Source organism: Gossypium hirsutum, chromosome D06 (assembly GCF_007990345.1).
Source record: "Gossypium hirsutum isolate 1008001.06 chromosome D06, Gossypium_hirsutum_v2.1, whole genome shotgun sequence".
In the NCBI taxonomy this organism is placed as follows: Eukaryota; Viridiplantae; Streptophyta; class Magnoliopsida; order Malvales; family Malvaceae; genus Gossypium; species Gossypium hirsutum.
In genome coordinates, this window is record NC_053442.1 from 50,150,258 (window position 1) to 50,169,312 (window position 19,055).

At 33.9% G+C, this 19,055-nt stretch overlaps 1 long non-coding RNA gene across 1 annotated transcript; it reads right to left on the bottom strand.

Annotated features, from left to right (window-relative positions):
- Window positions 1-3,140: 3,140 nt before the first annotated feature.
- Window positions 3,141-7,488, bottom strand: LOC107901709 (uncharacterized). Its single transcript, XR_001685379.2, has 3 exons — window positions 7,231-7,488; window positions 6,946-7,015; window positions 3,141-3,994 (listed from the first exon to the last, which is right to left on the bottom strand). It is a non-coding gene; the product is annotated as an uncharacterized lncRNA (long non-coding RNA).
- Window positions 7,489-19,055: the final 11,567 nt, after the last annotated feature.

Here is a 19,055-nt window from a genome sequence, read left to right on the forward strand (position 1 = left end):
GATCGTCTTGAACTCTCATGGTGAGTTCACCTTTTTGTATGTCTATTAATGTTCTTTCTGTGGCTAGCAAAGGTCTTCTCAGGATGATTGACACTTCCTTATGTACTTCAAAATCTAAGAAAATGAAATCAATAGGAAAAGTAAACTTATCTAAACGTGCCAAAACATCATCGATCTTTCCTTCTGGGTATGCTAAAGATCGATCCGCCAATTGGAGTGTCATAGTTGTGGGTTTTACTTCACCTATTCCCAACATCTTGAAAATATATTTTGGCATCAAGTTGATGCTTGCTCTTAAATTGCATAAAGCTTTACCACAGCAAGATTCTCCAATATTACAGGGTATAGTAAAGCTTCAGGGGTCCTTCATTTTCGGAGGTAGCTTATTCTGTAAGAACGGATTGCACTTTTTCGTTAGTGCTACAGTCTCGTACTCACTAAGTCTTTTCTTCTTAGACAAAATGTCCATGAACTTGACATAATTGAGCATTTGTTCTAAAACCTCCACCAACGGGATATTGATGTGAAGTTGCTTTAGAACGTTCAAAAACTTATTGAATTACACATGTTTCTGCTTATGTTGCTGGAATTTTTAAGGATATAGAGGTGATGGAACTTTGGCTTAGACTGGACAACTATTCTAAGGAGATAAATATACATCTAAAAAAGGTGTTAGCTTATCAGAATTCACTAGTTTAGATTTTACCTCATCAAACTTTGTAAGTTCTGGCTCTTTTGGTGCAGGAATTTCAACTATTGGTTGACTTTCCTCCTTCTCAATAGGTTCATCTTCAACCACAGCTTCATTGGGTTGCTAAGTCTTACTACTTCATAAAGCAACTACCTTGCAATGTTCCTTGCCCAAATTCCTTAGATTTTTTGTATGGCTAGGCAAGGATTCTTGTGATCTATTACGAAGCTCCGTAGCTAACTGACTCATTTGGTTCTCTAAAGTTTTCAGTGTTACTGCTTGACTTTGGATTAAAACATCATTCTTCACCACGTACGCCTTCAACAAATTCTCTAAACTATTAGATGATTTAGCTTGTAATGGCTTTTAAACTTGTTGATTGAACCCTTGAGGTTGACTTAGTCAATGCTACATGTAAGTGTTGTTCGGTCCTCCTCCTTGGTTACTCCAAGAGAAGTTTGGATGGTTTCGTCATGAAGGATTAACGAAGTTGGACTATGGTCTTTATCCACTTTTATTTTTGTTTTGATTTCTTACGTAATAAATTGACTTAGGATTTAATGAACAATTTTCGAAAGAATGACCGTCCCCACAATATACACAGGAAATAACATCAAATTGACTCGGTGGCTGAGCTGCAATATAATTAAAACTGTTAATAGTAAATTGTTTCAACATTGAAGAGATAGAAGATACATGAGCTAAGAGTGAAGTAAGGACATGTACTTCATGCATTTCGACTACTCATCTTTTTGAAGTTGCTTGATTAGTCAACCATTGGTAATTGTTACTGGCTATTCTCTTAATGATCTCATAAGCCTAATTATAAGACTTCGGCAAAAGAGCACTGTTCACAGAAGCATCTACCACCAACCTTGTGTGTGCATTAAGATCATTATAAAATGTCTCCAAAGGATGTAATGTGAAATCCCATGGTGTGGGCATCTTTAAAGTAACTCATTGAATCATTCCCACACCTTGTATAGGGACTCCTCATTCTGCAACTTATCATTTTTTTCTAAGTGGGAAATATTTTACCAGAAAACATTCGACTAGTTTTTGCTAAGTTGAAACTGAATGTGGTGACAATAAATTAAGCCATGCTTGTACTTGATCTCGCAATGAGTACAAAAACAACTTCAATATCAACGAGTCTTCTGTTACACCTTCTATCTTAAAGGAATCGCTCACCTCCATGAATAGTCGAAGGTGAAGGTGTGGATCTTCTGTGGGCATAGCACTAAATTGGCCCATTGTTTGAGTCATTTGAAACATCACAGGCTTCAATTCAAACTATGGTGCATCGATCTCTAGTCTTCTAATTCTCAAATTTAGTTCGTTAAAAAGTGGCACAACATATTGCCTTATAGCCTGATCCCTATAATCAACAATAAGGATTGGACTATGAACATTAGCGGCTCCATCCCCTTGAACATCATTTTGATTTTCAAGGTCCATTTCTGCGTCTTGTCTTTGGGCTATTCTGTCTCATATTTTTTGTCTAAATGTTCGTTCAATTTCAGGGTCTACAGGAAGTAGATCGATGATTCGGCCTATACTCATAAACACCTGAAAATAAATCACAAAAAATACAGAATAAAGAATAAAAATTAATTAAATAAAAATACAAATGAATAAACCAAATTACAAAAAATAATTTCACAAAAAAGGATTAAGGCAATAGTCCCCGACAATAGTGCCAAAACTTGTAATGCTAGGGTTTGTGCAAGTGTACACAATCATTATCAAGTAATAAGTAAACATAAGAGCTATCGTCTCCACAGGGACTGTATATGTTAATCAATATTTTTTAAAATTAATGTTTTATAATTTGGTGAGAAAACACAATATTTTTGAATGTTTAAAGTAAAAATAAATAACTAAATGCAAAATTATCTTAGATGCAATTTAACCTAAGTGTAATGACTAATTAAAATGGATGAGATGGATTTAGTAACAAATTCGCAAGCTTTAACAACAATAACATTAATAGGCTAGAATAATAACAACAATTGACTTTGTTCATTTTCACCATGCTCACAATATTCCGGTAAATATTTCATGGCAACTTGATCTTTCATGAATTTTGAAACCAGTTTAAGTCCTTTCGGAATCCTTTACTTAAAAAAAGTGCATAGTGCCATGATCATATTTAACTAAAGGTCTTAGAGTTATGTGAAGTAACAAGGATGGATTAAGTTTGAAACACTTTAATCACACAAATCTAAAAGTTATTGAAGGAAATAGAGCTTTCTCGAGTTATTACGAACCTTTAATTTAATCGGGTTAAGATTTAAATTAAGCCTGCTCCTTTCAATTATTGCGTCTGTTAACCATCATTCTGGCTAGAATTGATCAACTAATTCTAATGCATTCAAACAAATTTTAATGAATGAAATACGTACATGATTTTAATTGAAAGAATGACCAATCGAGGCACAGAAAATCATGAACATAAATCACATAAACTTCTTCAAATTGATGTAATCATTCTAGCTAAACAAAATTAAGCTATCATTGTTAATGAAAAAACAACAGATCAAATTGCAAACATGTTGAACAACAATAAATATTAAGGAAGAAAAATCTCTGAAATAATTTCGGCAATCCTCTAAAAATTGATCATGATGGCTTATCCCTATCTCGTAATTGCTCCTCAAGGTGGCTAGCCAAAAGAGAATTTTCTTAAAGAATTGCTAGCTAAATGGAAGGAAAATGGATGGTTTATGTGTGAGAGGGAAATGAAAGATGTGAGTTGAGGGATTGAGAGATTATTGAATGGTGAGGGAAGAGGGATGAAGGATGAATGAATGGGAAGTAAAGGGTGATATTTATAATAGAGGGATGGTTAAGAAGTTTACTAAAAATAGTTTAAATATCCCTTAAAGTTCTCCTTTGCTTGGCCGTCCATGAATTATGGAAAGGGGAGGTTGTTGGCTGCTTGATTCATGTTTGATTTCATGCATGAATCAAGCAAGGAGGTGGATGATTTCTTGGGTAAAAGTTTAGTGTCGATTTTTAATTCTTTTACAAGTGTAGGGACCTCTGAATAAATCTTTCAAAAGTTGATTTTGAGCTGCTCATATGCCCTTACCGATTTGGGCTTCTTTCCCCCTTGCTTGGACGATATTGTGACACAATTACTTGTCAGACTTGTTCTTCGATTAAACCAACTTTAACTAGATCAAAGTGACATTCTCCTGACCCAATTTGCTTGCCTTTTCCGTCCAAATAAGGTAGAATAAAGCTCATGTCCATGTATAATTAAAATAAACTTCACAAATTATTAACTCCATGGTCCCACTGCAACAATTAAATACAAGAAATTATTATGTAGCACGAAATAATTAAATTATGCACAAATTTAATACATAAAAGCATAAAATTGCATACTTAATCATGTCCACTATCTCAATATAAACAAAACTCATCCAATTAGCTATCAAATATTCAGGATTAACTTAATTTTTTAAGTAAAAAGATTCCATAAACAACTATAAAAACTCTATATAATTTAGAGTTTACACACCCCCAAACTTAATCCATTGCTCATCTCGAGTAATGCAAAGCAAAACTTTAGATAAGGTAATCTTGCAATAAGTTTAAGTAGAATCAACTTTTGCACATAAACATACATCAACAAAGTAATGCTCACAAACTCTTTTTATTGATAAGTCGCTCATATGCAAACATTATTTCATAATTTTATACTAAGTACAAAAAAATGCTAACATAAGTCATAGAGTGCATTTTTTTCAAGGTCATATGTAACATTCACCATTCAATCAAAGTTTGCTTACCAATCAGATAAAACAATCACAAGGTTTAATTAGTGGTCCTCATATGTTGAACTTAACAATTCATCTCCACTAATGTAGTTGGCATAATTATCAAAATCATTAGGTCTTTTATAGGATTGTAATGGGGTTAGGCTCAAGATAAGGGTAAAGAGAAGTAAATTTTTAGGTTTAATAATCCTAACCCTAACTTTATCTTGAATCTTTTCGAAGTACATCCTTCCTACTAATAGGTTTTAGCACACCCAAACTTAATCTGAAGCTTATGCCCAATAATATTTTTCAATATTTGAGTATTTATTTTACTCTTTTTTTGCTTTACATTTGAATAGATCTCTCTCTCTCTCTCTCTTTCTTCCTCTCTTGAACATACAAAGAACATATACATCTTTTTGAATTTTTCCTTAAATTTTGATCACAAGACAAGTAGAGTTAAGATTGGTGTAATAAAATAGGATAAAACTTAAAAAGATGGTAATATGACTATGATGTAGGTGAATAGCAATAAAATAGGCTTAAAGGCTCAAACTAGTTTTTAAGGGTTAAATTCATATAGTAGGCTTGAAAGGCTCAAACAGTCCAAAGAAAATGTGCCCATATCATGTTTAGATTCTTATGCCTCCTAAGATTTTGCCTTAAGAAAGTTACTAAGTCAATTCTAGGGACTTAAACCTTCATGCCAGTCTGTTTCTAAGAAAATTAAATTTTCATAGAAAAAGTCTATATAAGACTTCAAAACATACAAGCATTTCATAACTTAATATAACATAAAAAAACTTAGATAAAATCAGAAGTCATATTTGTATTTGAACTAACTTATGAACAATTTTTTTTTTCTGAACATTATTTTATTTTAGCATACTTATGTGTAAATATTGAACCTACTCCCTCCTTAAAAAGAACCAATGTCCTCATTATGTAAACAAAGTAATGAATGAGAACTGAACACCAGGTAAGATAACAACACATTCAATGGCGTGTTTCTTATTGCCAAATTCGCTTTGTAATGAATTGGAAAGCATAATTGGAAAATTTTTGTGGCAAAAAGAAGCATGGGAAGCGATGAATTTATTGGTGCGAGTGGAGGAGATTGTGTAAGTTAAAAGAAGACAAGGATTTAGGATTTCAATGCTTGTCAAAATTTAATCTAACATTATTAGCAAAACAAGGTTGGCGTCTTATTTTTTATCCAAATTCTTTATTGGCAAGATCATTAAAGGCTAAATATTATCCATAAACAAATTTCTTAAATGCTATGTTGAACAATTGACCTTCATATGCCAGGAAAAGTGCATGGGCGACAAAAGGGCTACTAAAGAAAGGTTTGTGCTGGCGAATCAGATCTGGAAATCAATCTTTGGTTTGGGAAGATGCGTGGGTGCTAGGTGCTATGGATTTCAAAATTTAAACACAAGCAAACAATCAGCATATACGTCATGTGTCAGATTTAATTGACCAAACTACTAATAGCTGGAAGGAAGGGGTAATTAAAACTATCTTTAATGAAGAAAAGGATGAAACGATTTTGTGTATCCTTCTTCCATACGCACCATAAGAAGACAAACTGGTATGGCGAGGTAAGGCTTCTGGCGAATACTCGATAAGGAGCAGATACAACATGAGTACAACACTTTTGTACAAAAAAACTATGGTCCCTGAATCTACCTTCTAAAATAAAAATTATGAATTGGAGGATCTTCAATAGCTATTTTTCTATCCAATTTAATCTATACCAAAGGAGGTTGGTGGGATCTGCAAATTGTCCTAAATGTACAACTGAAGTGGAAAATATTGAGCATGCCTTTTGGGATTGTTTAGCTACAAAGGACAAAGGACACATGGAGAAAGTTAGGCATAGATTGGCTGCTAGAATTAAATGAACGCCAACTTAAAGACTGGATGTTGTACCTTTACAATAATGGCTCAATACAAAATTGCCGAATAATAGCCTGTTAATTCTGGGCTTTGTAGACAGCTAGGAACTAATACCTACATAAGGGGATACTTCGAATAAAAAATAGCTAGTTTTATCACAGGTTACATACATGAACTAAAGGAATTTAACAAAAGGTTACCTAAACGAAGAATAGTGGGGGAACGGTGGAGACCATCGGAGGAATCGTTTGTAAAAATTAACTTTGATGTTGCGTTTCACAAACAAAGCAATAGTTCATGCTCAGGGATAGTGGTCAGAGATTCAAGGGGGAGGGTGTTAATTTTTACGATGCGCCTAAATGAGCATATACCAATTGGGTTTGTAGTAGAGGTGATTGCCTGCGTCTAGACGGTTCAATTTGGGCTAGATCTAGGAATAGTAAAAGCTGAAATAGAAGGCGATGCACTATCAGTCATAAAAAAGGTACAATATGGAAACATAGATAAATCGAAAATCAGTGCTTACGTTTTAAGCACAAAAATGCTAAGCTTTGGCTACAAAGCATTCCTATTTAAACATACCTCGAGAATGGATAATAAAGTGGCGCATGCATTAGTAGTAGAAGGGCTTAAAAGAGCCGAGGTTACTCACCTGCAAAATGGATTTCCCCAGTTAGCTACAATAGAGGCGGAAGAAGACTGTCAAAGGGTATTGTCAAGAGAATAAGCAACGGAGTAAAAGCAGCATGAAAGATAAAGAAAATTTGGTAAGATTGATAAAGGGCTATTGTTGCTTGAGGGATTTATTGAACGAAAATCTGGTCAAAATAAGTTTTGATAAAATAAAGAGATTGGGTTGGGGGGTACCTCGGTTTCAAGCTGATTAAATATCAGCGTTCTTGAGGAGTTGTGAACTCTTAGGAAGAGGTGCCTCTGCTTCTGCCTCGAGGTACGACGAAACGAACGAGCAGTGGAAAAGAAAGAAATACCGGGTTCTGGACGTTTTCAAGAGTAGTTTTGATCGTCGGAAAGGTTGGTTTGTTAGGAGTGATTGTTTGTTTTTCTGTTTTTTTTCTTTTTCTTTTTGTTTTAGGAAACCGATGGGGTTTCTTTAGGGCAATATTAGGTTCTTGGTTCTTTATTTATGAGCTTATTTTACTCTTTAATTTTAATGAATGTAAACTGTCTTTTTTTTTTAAAAAATAACAAAATATATTTTATTAGAGTTCAATATTATATAAAGTTTTGTCTTTAATTTTTAGGAATTAAGTGTAGCATTTAATTTTATGTTGTTAGTTAAAAAAGCAAGCAATTCCACATTTTCTAAAAACTGTAAATAGATTATGAGTCTATATAGATTCATATCTCACATCGTTTAAGAAAATAAGGAAAATGAGATTTAGGATCTATATAAAGATTTATTTTATAAGTTTTATTTTTACAAGAGGTGGCACCAAAAAAATTTAAAAAGGATATTGGGAGCAGAAAGCGCTTCTAGCTAGAAGCATTTTTCTGTAAATACGCTGAAAATGCTTCTAGCTGGTAGCATTTTTATTATTTCAACCTAGTCCTGTAATTTTTTTTTTAAAAAATAGCCTAATCTAATAATATTTTTTAAAAAAATGGCACTTTTGGAAAACTTGCTCTTTTTTCTCTGGCCTCCGCATTTCAAAATCTATGAAGTAATTTAGTTGCTTAAACATTATTTCTAGGAATTGTGTCATTTTAGCTTTCTTTTCTCCTTTTCATATATCTGATGGTTCTTCATGCATTGCTAACTCCTACATTTTTCAGGGAAGGGAAGAGAAAATGAGTTATTTGGATGAACAAAATAATGCACCAATGGTTCCACTAATCTAATTTTTCTCTTCTAGCTGATAATGTACCCAAATTATTGTTTTGGTTTGCACTGCAGAGTACCATGCAGATTTGGAATGTGCAAAACACCCATGAAGGTAATGGTCTCTCAGTTGATTGCCAATGAACTTTTTTCTACATATGGAGTTAAGGTCATTCTATATCCAGGGGCTGTTGCCAATACTATCATCAACAAAAGGTCTCTTCCAAGGTATACCAAATTGCTGAAGTTATAAACACCTTGCATTTGTATGAACCCCTCCCCCTCTTCAAAATCTAAAATGTTTAAATAATCCTTAAACCAGAGCTATATAGTTATGCAAAAATATAATTGCAGAACTATTTGTTTACAGAGGTCAATGCAATGCAACAACTTACATGCAAATGCATGTTGGTTTTTATGGTGCGAGGGCGACAGAGTGAAGACGATAGAGATGGGGGAGCAAGGGATGGGTGGCGATGATTAGTGGTTTATAAGGTGATGAGAATCGGTGATTATTATGCTGCATATAAACCAAAAAGAAAATATTTTGGACTAATTATGGAGAGGTCTTTGACTTTACTCAAAAGTTAAAAAATGCCACATTAGTAATCTATTAGTGGAATCTATTAGTGGATTAAGAAATTATCTTAATTAGAATAACTAAATTACTTATCAAAATAGAAATGATACTAAACAATAACAGTTTACCTTCTAATTTCTTTATATTAGAAGTCTTTAAAGAGTCTTTATGTTTTTTTGCTTAATAAGAAGGTTTAAATTCAACAAGAATTCTTCTTAGTCGTCGTTCATTAGGGTTTTTATACAACTAGGAGTTTATTTTTTAGCTTGCCTATTTAAATAAGGCATCCAACCACCTTCTCTTGTATCTTTGACTTTTATTTAATTTAATAGAGACTCGTGGTTTTTTATTTGCAAGATGTGTTTTTGTTATTTTTCAGAAGCTTTTTTAATTTAATTTTATTTAAGATTATTGATGGGAGTTCTTCACACTTCAATTTTCTAAAGGGTTGATTAGAACTATTAATTAAAATTGTTGGAGGATTTAATTTTCAAAGGGTTCAATTGGACAACCTTAGCTATAATTTTCACCAATTTCTTCCATTTAAATTTAAATTTAATTTTCTTTAATCTTATTATTTTTATTGATCGTTCTAATTGTCAAATTGAATTTTTAGCATTCAAGATGTTCATACAACTAGGTCAATAGCATTCTTGATGATCAAGCATCCTAGTACAAGTGTAATTTTTAATAAAAGAAACTAGTTTATTTTTTGATCTAATGTACAAAAATAAATTTTCTCATTTTTTGAGTAAATAAAATAAAATGTAATGCAAGTCTATAATATTTTAACCGAAATTCTTTACTTGTTTTTGTAAACAATATTTATAGAGATCCCAAAAATCCAAAATATATTGTTCCTATCCAGCTCAATTGAATATGATGAGAACTTTTTAAAAATATCGAGTCAAAGGCAGGACGGATCAAGTTGTTTTTTAAAAACAGTCTCCAATCCCACTTATGTCTAGCAATCTCTATAGTTCATTTTATATATATACATTAATTTTGTTTATCAATATATATACACACCAATAGCTTTAAAGGTTTTATAAAAACTCAACAAATTTGTAAGGGCAATTGATTGACTAATTTAGCAATAAATGCCTAAAAAAATTTAGATTTTAAGAAAAATTACAGGAATATGCTAATTTTTGGATAACGCTTCTAGTTAGAAGCGTTTTCAATATGTTGCTAGGAAAACACTTCCAGTTGGAAGCGGTTTCTGCTAAGTCACCTGAAAATGCTTTTAGTTGGAAGCGCTTTTCCCCTGATTTTTTCAGTGTCAATTTTTTTAAATTAGGGTTATTGGTTTTTAGGGTTAGGGTTTTGGGTATTGAAAGTAGGGTTTTTTGAGTTTAGTGTTTAGGTTTTTAGGATTTTTCCAACTGACATGGTATTTAAAACGCTTCTAGCTTCCGTTCTTTCAGTTCTTTTGCTGACAGTGCGTCCTACTTGGAGCATTTTCTCTCTACAATTTTCAACTTTCCACCAGGCTGGGGAATTTTCTGAACCAACTGCGAGTCACCTCTGGTCTATCAAAACAAATTAATTCAGCATCGAGTGGCATAATCCATTTACGAGCAAATAAAATCGTAAGAAGATTAGAAAGGGAGAAGTTCGCACATAAGGATAAGTTGGAGCAACCTATTTGTGTAAAGTAAGCATTGATTTTTGTTGTTCATATTTAATTACAACACTAATTCTTTGCATGACGCTATTGTTTACTACGACAGTGAATAGAGTGACACAGAGAATGGTGTCATTTTTAACAGAGAACACAGCGCGATTGACTTTTAACCAAGATATAGAATTGCCAGAACTTCGAAAAAGAATTAGACAGAAATTGTCTGATCCAACCAAATGAGAGTATCGTCCCTTAAATATCAATTTTGTACTTTGGTCGACCCTATCAGATATGACGCTTTCGAAATCATAGGTAAGAGTGGGTTGGAACAGACGCATATTGGAAGTGGATCACCATTTATTAAGTTATATGCGAAGTTTGCAAAGATAGATGAAGGCCATTAGAGGTCAACAGATGTTCCTGTTTGATAGGCCAGAACGAAAGAACAAGCTAAGAGTCCAAAGACATAGTTGTGTGGTGAGTTCACCATTCAATTAAAAAGTTCGTATTATGATATCCCAGAATCATTAGTGGAAAGACACTCATTTGTTTCAACCCTAAATTTTAACTACGACAACCATAATACCGAACAATCAGGGTTTGGTGGTAGGACCCTTACATGACACTGACTTAGTGGTTATTATCTAAACTTAGGTCAGTCGATGTTTAACACTGGGAACACTTACAGGGGAATGACATCAACTTCCAGTGGTTGGCAATCAGTAGGTGATTTGAGATGTTTAAACAACTATACAAGAAGGGATGATGTACTCCCTATGACGTCCACCGGTGAGAGGACATCCAAAAAGACAAATGTTGGCAAATTCGAGAATGGAAAGGGGACTGAATTCGATTCTGATCCAATTCAAAAGCCCAGTGCTGATAGATTAAAAATGTATTATTTTTTGAACTAGAGCCGATTTTGACTGAACTAGAAGATAGAGGTTCTAATGGTGAAGGTCTTGGCGATAATGTTGAAGAACCACGGTTCACGACGTACTTACCTCTAGCCCATATGCATAATGTGGAAATATTGACAGAAGATAAGTTCAAGTTGGTAGAACTACCACACAAAAGGCTAGGCCAAACGAGTTCTTCATTGGATTCAGGTGATTTAGAAGTGAGGAAAGAGTACTAAATTAAAGATGGTTTTGTCGTCGTAGTGAAACGATATAGCATCATGAATAAGGTAAACTTCCACGTAGTCAAATCTTGATTTGACAAGTTTAAGGCGAAGTGTGCAATGCGAGACAACAGATGTGCATGGAAAATCATAACGCCTGTTAAGAAAAAGGCGGGGTTGTGGAAATAAAAAAATATACCACTCCACATACATGTGTTGTTACGGGTACTGCACTAATACTGGTTTAGTGTACAACACAATTGAATTCCTAATATTAACATAATCGTGTTGTTGTAGGTATTTCACAGGATCGCCTGAAATTAGATTTAGAGATGATCGCGGACATAATACTGCCTATGGTCAAAGCGAGTCCTAGAATTGCAGTATCGATTCTAATTGTAAATATTCGTAGCTAGTTCGATTACACGCCTTTGTACTGCAAGGTGTGGGTTGCAAAGCAGAAGGTATTGAAGAATATGCATAGTTGGTGGAACACATCGTACAGCGAGATATGGTAGTGGTGTCGGGTCTTAGAGACATACATCTCAGGTTGCATAACCGATTTGGAAACAAGGCCTGCGTACTACAGTAATTGGTTGCTCTATGGATATCGAGTGTTCAAATATTTTCTTTGGACTTTCAAGCAATGTCGAGAGGCATTCCAGTATTGCAAGCCACTTGTAAAAATCGAAGATACTATTGTGTATGAGAGATATACCTATCAGTTTTTGTTGGCTGTGGCATAGGACGACAATTGGAAAATCCTATCAATTGCCTTTGCAATCATGTCTGGAGAATCAACAGACGATTGGGATTTTTTCCTATCTAGGTTGAGGAGGCATATTTTCCCCCAACCTGATATTTGTGTCATCTCCAATCGGGGACTTGGAATAATGGACACAATTGAACAAAAAGGAAGCCTTTGGGACTGCACACACCATAGGTATTATCTAAGGCATGTTGCATCGAATTACCATGAACAATACGTCTTTACTACTCTTCGAGCACAAGTGGTCAACATGGGTATGTAATCGCCACTATTAATTATTTTTTGATATTTAACTAGTGAGCAAATGTTGGGCATTATGGATAAACTATTATTCACTTCTCTCGACAGGGTATGAGCTCGTCAAAGATCAATTTTGTGAAATGTTAGGAAACTTACGGGCCATTAACGATGACAGGGAGGACTACCTCTACAGCATACCCTTCGAACAGTGGACACAGTCTTATGATGGGGGTCTATGGTATAGACACATGATGACAAACCTGGCGAAATACATTAATTCCGTCTTGAAGGGAACAAGTCATTTGTCGGTAACCTCGGTTGTCAAGGAGACAAAGTTCTGTTTGGCTGAACATTTTCCAAAGTGAGCGGCGAATTATGTTGGGCAGATGTAGGGTGACCATGTTTGGAGCGAGGATGTACTGAAAGAAATTAGGAAAGCAACAACATGAGCGAACTGTATGCATTTAGTGTTTCACTCATATGAAGACCTATGGTTTCAGGTAGCAGAATTCGATAGACCTGACAAAGGGATTACCGGGACAGCGTATCATGTACACTTGAGAAACTGAACCTATGACTGTGAGAGATTTGATGTGCTTCATTTTCCATGCTCTCATGCAATTGCAATATGTAGCAGTGTACGTTTGAATCCCATGAGCTTTGTGGATGAAGTCCACAAACTTGTAAACTTGTACAATGTGTGGAGAAACGTATCCCTACTGGTCCCAAATGAACCATGTGTGTAACACCCTTAACCCATCTCTGTCGTAAGATTAGCGTTACAGAACATAACCATTCAATCAAAAAACATTTAACATTATAACTTTAAATAAATTAAACTTATTATAAACCAATTAATCATATGCATTTTGTCCCTAAATCAAGCCTTCGAGGCCCTAAAAATAACTTAGAAGCAATTCAGGACTAAGTCAAAACAAAGTAGAAGTTTTAAGAAAAAGATACAAAAATGTGAAAACAGGGGTCACACAGCCGTGTAACATTCGAACAAAGAGACACACGACCGTGTCCCAGATTGTGTCCTCACCCGTGTAACTCACTGAGTAGGGTCACATAGCCGTGTCCCAGGTCGTGTAACTCTCTGAGTTGTCACACATGACCGTGTGCTAAGTCGTGTAACTCATTCACTTGAAACACTAAGAAATTTCAAATGGCACATGGCCGTGTGACAGCCCGTGTCCTAGGCTGTGTGATCCATAATTTGACCCTAAATTCATGCCATTTCAAAGCCAAATCATACCTAGCCATCCATACCATTTGGCATACATTCAAAGGATTTGAGCATAATTCAAACACACATAAACATGCCATTTCAAACATCCTAATTTATCTAACCAATATGCCACTCAAATGCACCACAATTATACCAAAACATCATTTATCAAAACAACTCAATGTTTCCATATTCCAAGCATACAAACCTATTTCTTAACTACCAAATAACATCACATATGGCCATTTGCATATCACCACACACATACCAACAAGGACCTTATATACAAGCACTTAAAAATGACCAAAATGACATAACTTGGTGAGGTGTTAAGGTTCACCAAACCAAACATAAAATTCAACGCATATACATACCAAATCACCATTAACACATTCGTAAGCTACCATTACAAAAGATCCTATACATGCCATTATTAAACTTGGCCAAAATATACAAAAACTACCGAAAAGGTTACTGGATAGTGTGATAAGTCTTTGGCGAGCTTCTAACCGACTGAGCTTCCAATTATCTATAAAACAAAGAAAAGTAACTACGTAAGCAACGAGTGCTTAGTAAGCTCGTATAAACTTAAACATAACTTACCATTTCATTTGCACAATTCATAGATTAAGCATAAAATCATTACCAATGCCATAAGCTTAGTATAAGTCTAAACAACATCATCAAACTCACAAGTTAGTATACTTGTCCATGATACAAATGAATTCAACCATAAGATAAGTAGATTTCCCCATATATATATACATCATTTAACTCATTAACCTTTTCATAAGATCATGATTCATTCTATTTGAATACTTGTCATTTCATTTCTTTTTCTTACCCATTGAACCCTTTAGAATTACATCGAATACACAGGAATGCTCACACATAGTGTGCCTTTCCATATAACTATAACATTTCCTTTACATCAATGCTCACACGAGCTGTGAAATGGGCCTGCTCACACGAGCTATGGGTCAGAATGTTAGCTACATGATGTTGCTTACATGAGCTATGGAGAATTCACAACAAATGCAGGACCTCAGCCATTGGTAGGACATTCAAGACCAGCGCCTGAAACATGAAATCCCTAATGACATGTCATTCATATCCGAAGAATTCTTAAAGCTCAAACGGGATTTGTTATCCATCAATTATTCATAACATTGATACATTTATATTTAGATCCATTTATATTAAAAAAACCATAACAAATGGTCAATTTAGCTAACATTAAAACGATCATAGTTTATACGAACTTACCTCGATAACTAAGGTCGTAGAAGTGGAATTCGAACTAATCTGAAGCTTTAAATTTTCCTCGATTGAAACCCGATTGTGGTTTATCTTGATCTAAATAGATAATTTCAATCAATTAAGTATTTCTAGTATTCAATTTAATCCATAGTTCATATTTATGCAAAAATTACAAAATTACCCCTAATACTTTAACTTTTCACAATTTAGTCCTTGAGCTCATAACTTAAATATAACTCATTTTAGCCTAAATACAACTTAAAAAATGTTACAAGGGACCTTTAAAAACTCATTAGTACCAACATATCACAATAAAACCAATAGATTTATACTTTTAACAATTTAATCCCTAATTATAATTTCATCAAAAATCACTAAACAAAACATGTTTATTTAACAACCAAAGTTAATAATCTATCAACTAACCTCAAAAAAATTAAAAAACATCCATGGAAAGTCCCTCAGCCTTTAAAATTTTTGCAAATTAACCCTCGGGCTAGCAAGATTAAGTTAAAACAAACTCAAAAACACAAAAATCATTAAAAACAAGGCTTGAATACATACCATGCAAAGGAGAATAAAGCTTGACCAAAACCTAGCTAAAATTCCATTTATGAATTGATTTTGAAGAAACAAAAATGAGAAAGATGATGATTTTAGCTTATTTGATTTTATGTTTATTTATCATTTTACCATTTTACCCTTATTACTAATCAAAATTTTCAATAAAACCTTGTCCATAACTATATACTAACTCTTTAAATGATATATTTACCATTCAAGTCTATTAAATCTCATTTCCAAAGCCATTTAGCCCTTTTAACTAATAGAATTCAACTTTTACACCTTTTACGATTTAGTCATTTTTACTTAATTAACTATTTAAACTTCAAAATTTATTAACGAAATTTTAATATGACCTTAATATAATCCCGAAGGCATTGAATAAATACTAAAATAATAATTCACTCGTTCGAATTGCGGTCTCGAAACCACTATTTTTGACACCATTAAAAACGGGTTGTTACAAGGTGGCCGCCTGTATTGAACGCTCTATTCAAATTATTACCCGATAGATCATTGCGTCGCAAACCAAAAGGTTGAACAACGTCCACTCGAATATGCAAAAACATGGATATTCGAGAGAATTAAAACCAACTGAGGTTGTGTGGGTGGTGTAGGAACCTGGTGCTAGAAAAAACTGGTTTGGAAAATGCAACAGAAAATAAATTTAGGGAAAATAGAGTTTTAAATTTTGTTTTCGAGAACAAGATCTTGGTTGTGATATCTAAAGTAATAAAAACTTAATACCTTTTTGAATCGTCTAGGATGAGCGTTTTGACCGATTCGTCTTCTCTGCTATCCTCAAGCTCACGTCTGTCGAGTGTGGGCTCGCTTCGAATAAAAAAATTTCACAAAAATTACTAGTCGAGTAATTTCATAATTTTTCTAAACTTTTGGGTCAAGTTGTAAATAAGAAAAGTATCTCTAGAAATTTTCTGAAATAATCTCTTTAGAGAATTACCTCTTTACAACTTTCTTTTGAATTCAAATTAGTGTAAAATAATGACCCAAGACTTTTTATATAGGGAGAGTTTAGAGAGTTCAACTATGATTAAACTTAATTACTTTAATATTAAATTAATATAATATTTATCAAGATAAATTTAATATTAAACATTATTAAAATAATAGAATATTTATCTACAAGATAAACATAATATTAAATTTAATATTAAAGTATTCAAATAATATTATTTTTGAAATAGTTAATCTAAAATCAAATTCTCTGGTAGAGTCCCAGTAGGAGTGTAACTCTTCAACTGCTCAACCACCGAAGACCAATCACCACCGGCCACTAGGACGCCGCCTTCGCAGCCATCGGTATTGCTATGTCCGATGCTGTAGGTGCGACACCCTTACAGCACCGCGAGCCGATTTGACTATTATCGATTCGATCCGGGTCAATGACAACCCGATCGGTCTGGTCTAACCATCGGTTGGACCATTAGCTCGATTTCACATACCTAGCCTGGTTCAACCAATTTTTGGGTCTCGGTCTCTGTTTTGGGCTACCAGCCCCAATTTATAACTTCAGGTCCAATGTTCAAGTTCAATTACCCATTGGGCTAATTGTCTAACTTGAGAATTAATTTTTAAAAATATCATATTAATTTTAATTAATTTGATTAATTTAATTTTACTTGATCAAAATTAAATTTTCCAAAAGTTACTTAGATTTTCCAAATTAAATTTTCAAAAAAATTCTTTAATCAAATTCTCTAATTAAAAAATTCTTACGACCACCTAATTTAATTCCACATCGAATCAATCGACTCAATTAAATTATTCCAAAAGTCGTAGAATTTTCTTCTGATTCAAATGCAGTCTGAATGAGCTTTTTTTGAGCTAGCGGAGGGACCAAGCGGACATATACAATTAGGCTCTAGTGATTGCAATTGTGTCCAGAAGCATCGTTCCAATAGTACACAATTACTTAATCATGGAGGTAGCCCACAACAAGTACTATGATTGAAAACTCCTTATTGCATACTCTTTACAGAAGCAATTCATCCAACTGCTTTGTCCAATGACCTCGTTATGTTTGAGCTACCCTCATATGATATCCTTGATTCCTTTGAGTTAAATCCATTCACTCAATACAATCATATTTTATCTCATTGTTACCATTATGTCTTCTTAATGATTAATATGATCGCTATCAATAAATGACTGATATAAATTGCTCGTTCGAGAACAAGCAACCCGTGGCCATATTTCATATTTATCAATTTACACGATACCGATGAGAGGATATCATTAAATCTTTAATTGAGCTATGTACCCAACATACATATTAAAGAACGATTTCTTTGAATAGCAATTTCTCTTAAAATGAGGTACAAAAACACGTTCTTTAAAACAATCTTTTTAAAATGATCAAAGTGTAAAATAACTTCTCCTACTACTTCATCTAAAACATAGATCCCATCCCTGGTTTGCAACGAAAGGCTCCTATCACGAAGACTTCTCATTTCGCTGAACCCTTATAAAAAAACACACACATGGTTAGTGGCTCTAGAATCAATAACCTAGTTGTCAATTGATTCTTCCACTAAGCAAGATTCAACCACAAAGAGTTCCATACCTTTGCCCTTTTTGGCTAGGTAATCCAAATACTCCTTATAGTTTTATTTGAAATGCCCTTTTATATTGTAGAAGAAACATTTGATCTTGTTAGGATCTTTTGACTTCTTAGCCTTTTTCCTATCCATTCGAGGTGGAACAAAAGACTTAGTCGGCTTCTTCTTTCCCTTAGCTTTTTGTTTCCCCTTAGAGGACGATGAGCCAACAGCTAAGTTTGCCTCAGGTTTCTCCTGAACCAGCTTACCAGTATTCAACATCAACTCATAGGATTGTAATTCTTTCATGATCTGAGTCATGGTAAACGCCTTGTTCCCCAAGTTGTAAGTGAAAGCCATCAAACTCCTTGGTTAAGGATTTGAACACTATTTCAATTTGAGTGTTCACGTCTACTTCAATCCCATTGTCCTTCACTTCCACAAGGAATCCCATAAGCTTAAGCATATGTTTTTTAATCGTAGTGCCGGGTTTTTACTGAAAATTCATCAAATTTATAATAGTGGATTGCTGAGCCAATGCGACTTGGCCTTTGAGCAAATCCTCCAAATTTATCATAATCTCTTTGGCAGTACGTAAATTCTCGTGCTGCTTTTGCAACACACTACTTTTACTCGCTAACATATAACATCGAGCAATCGAGTTAGAATCTCTAGCGATTTCTTGCTTTGGACTGAGCTTTAGGAGAGCACGTTTCATCAAGAACGAATTTGTGTTTCTCACAGTTGAGAACTATCAGCAAGTTTCGTTTCCATTCTTGAAAGTTATCCCCATTTAGTTTATTGTCAGTAAGAATGCTAATAAGAGGAGTAGGAGACATATTTGAACTGAAAAAAAAATAAAGATTTCACTAATTACTATCTTTGTATCAAGAAAATATTTTT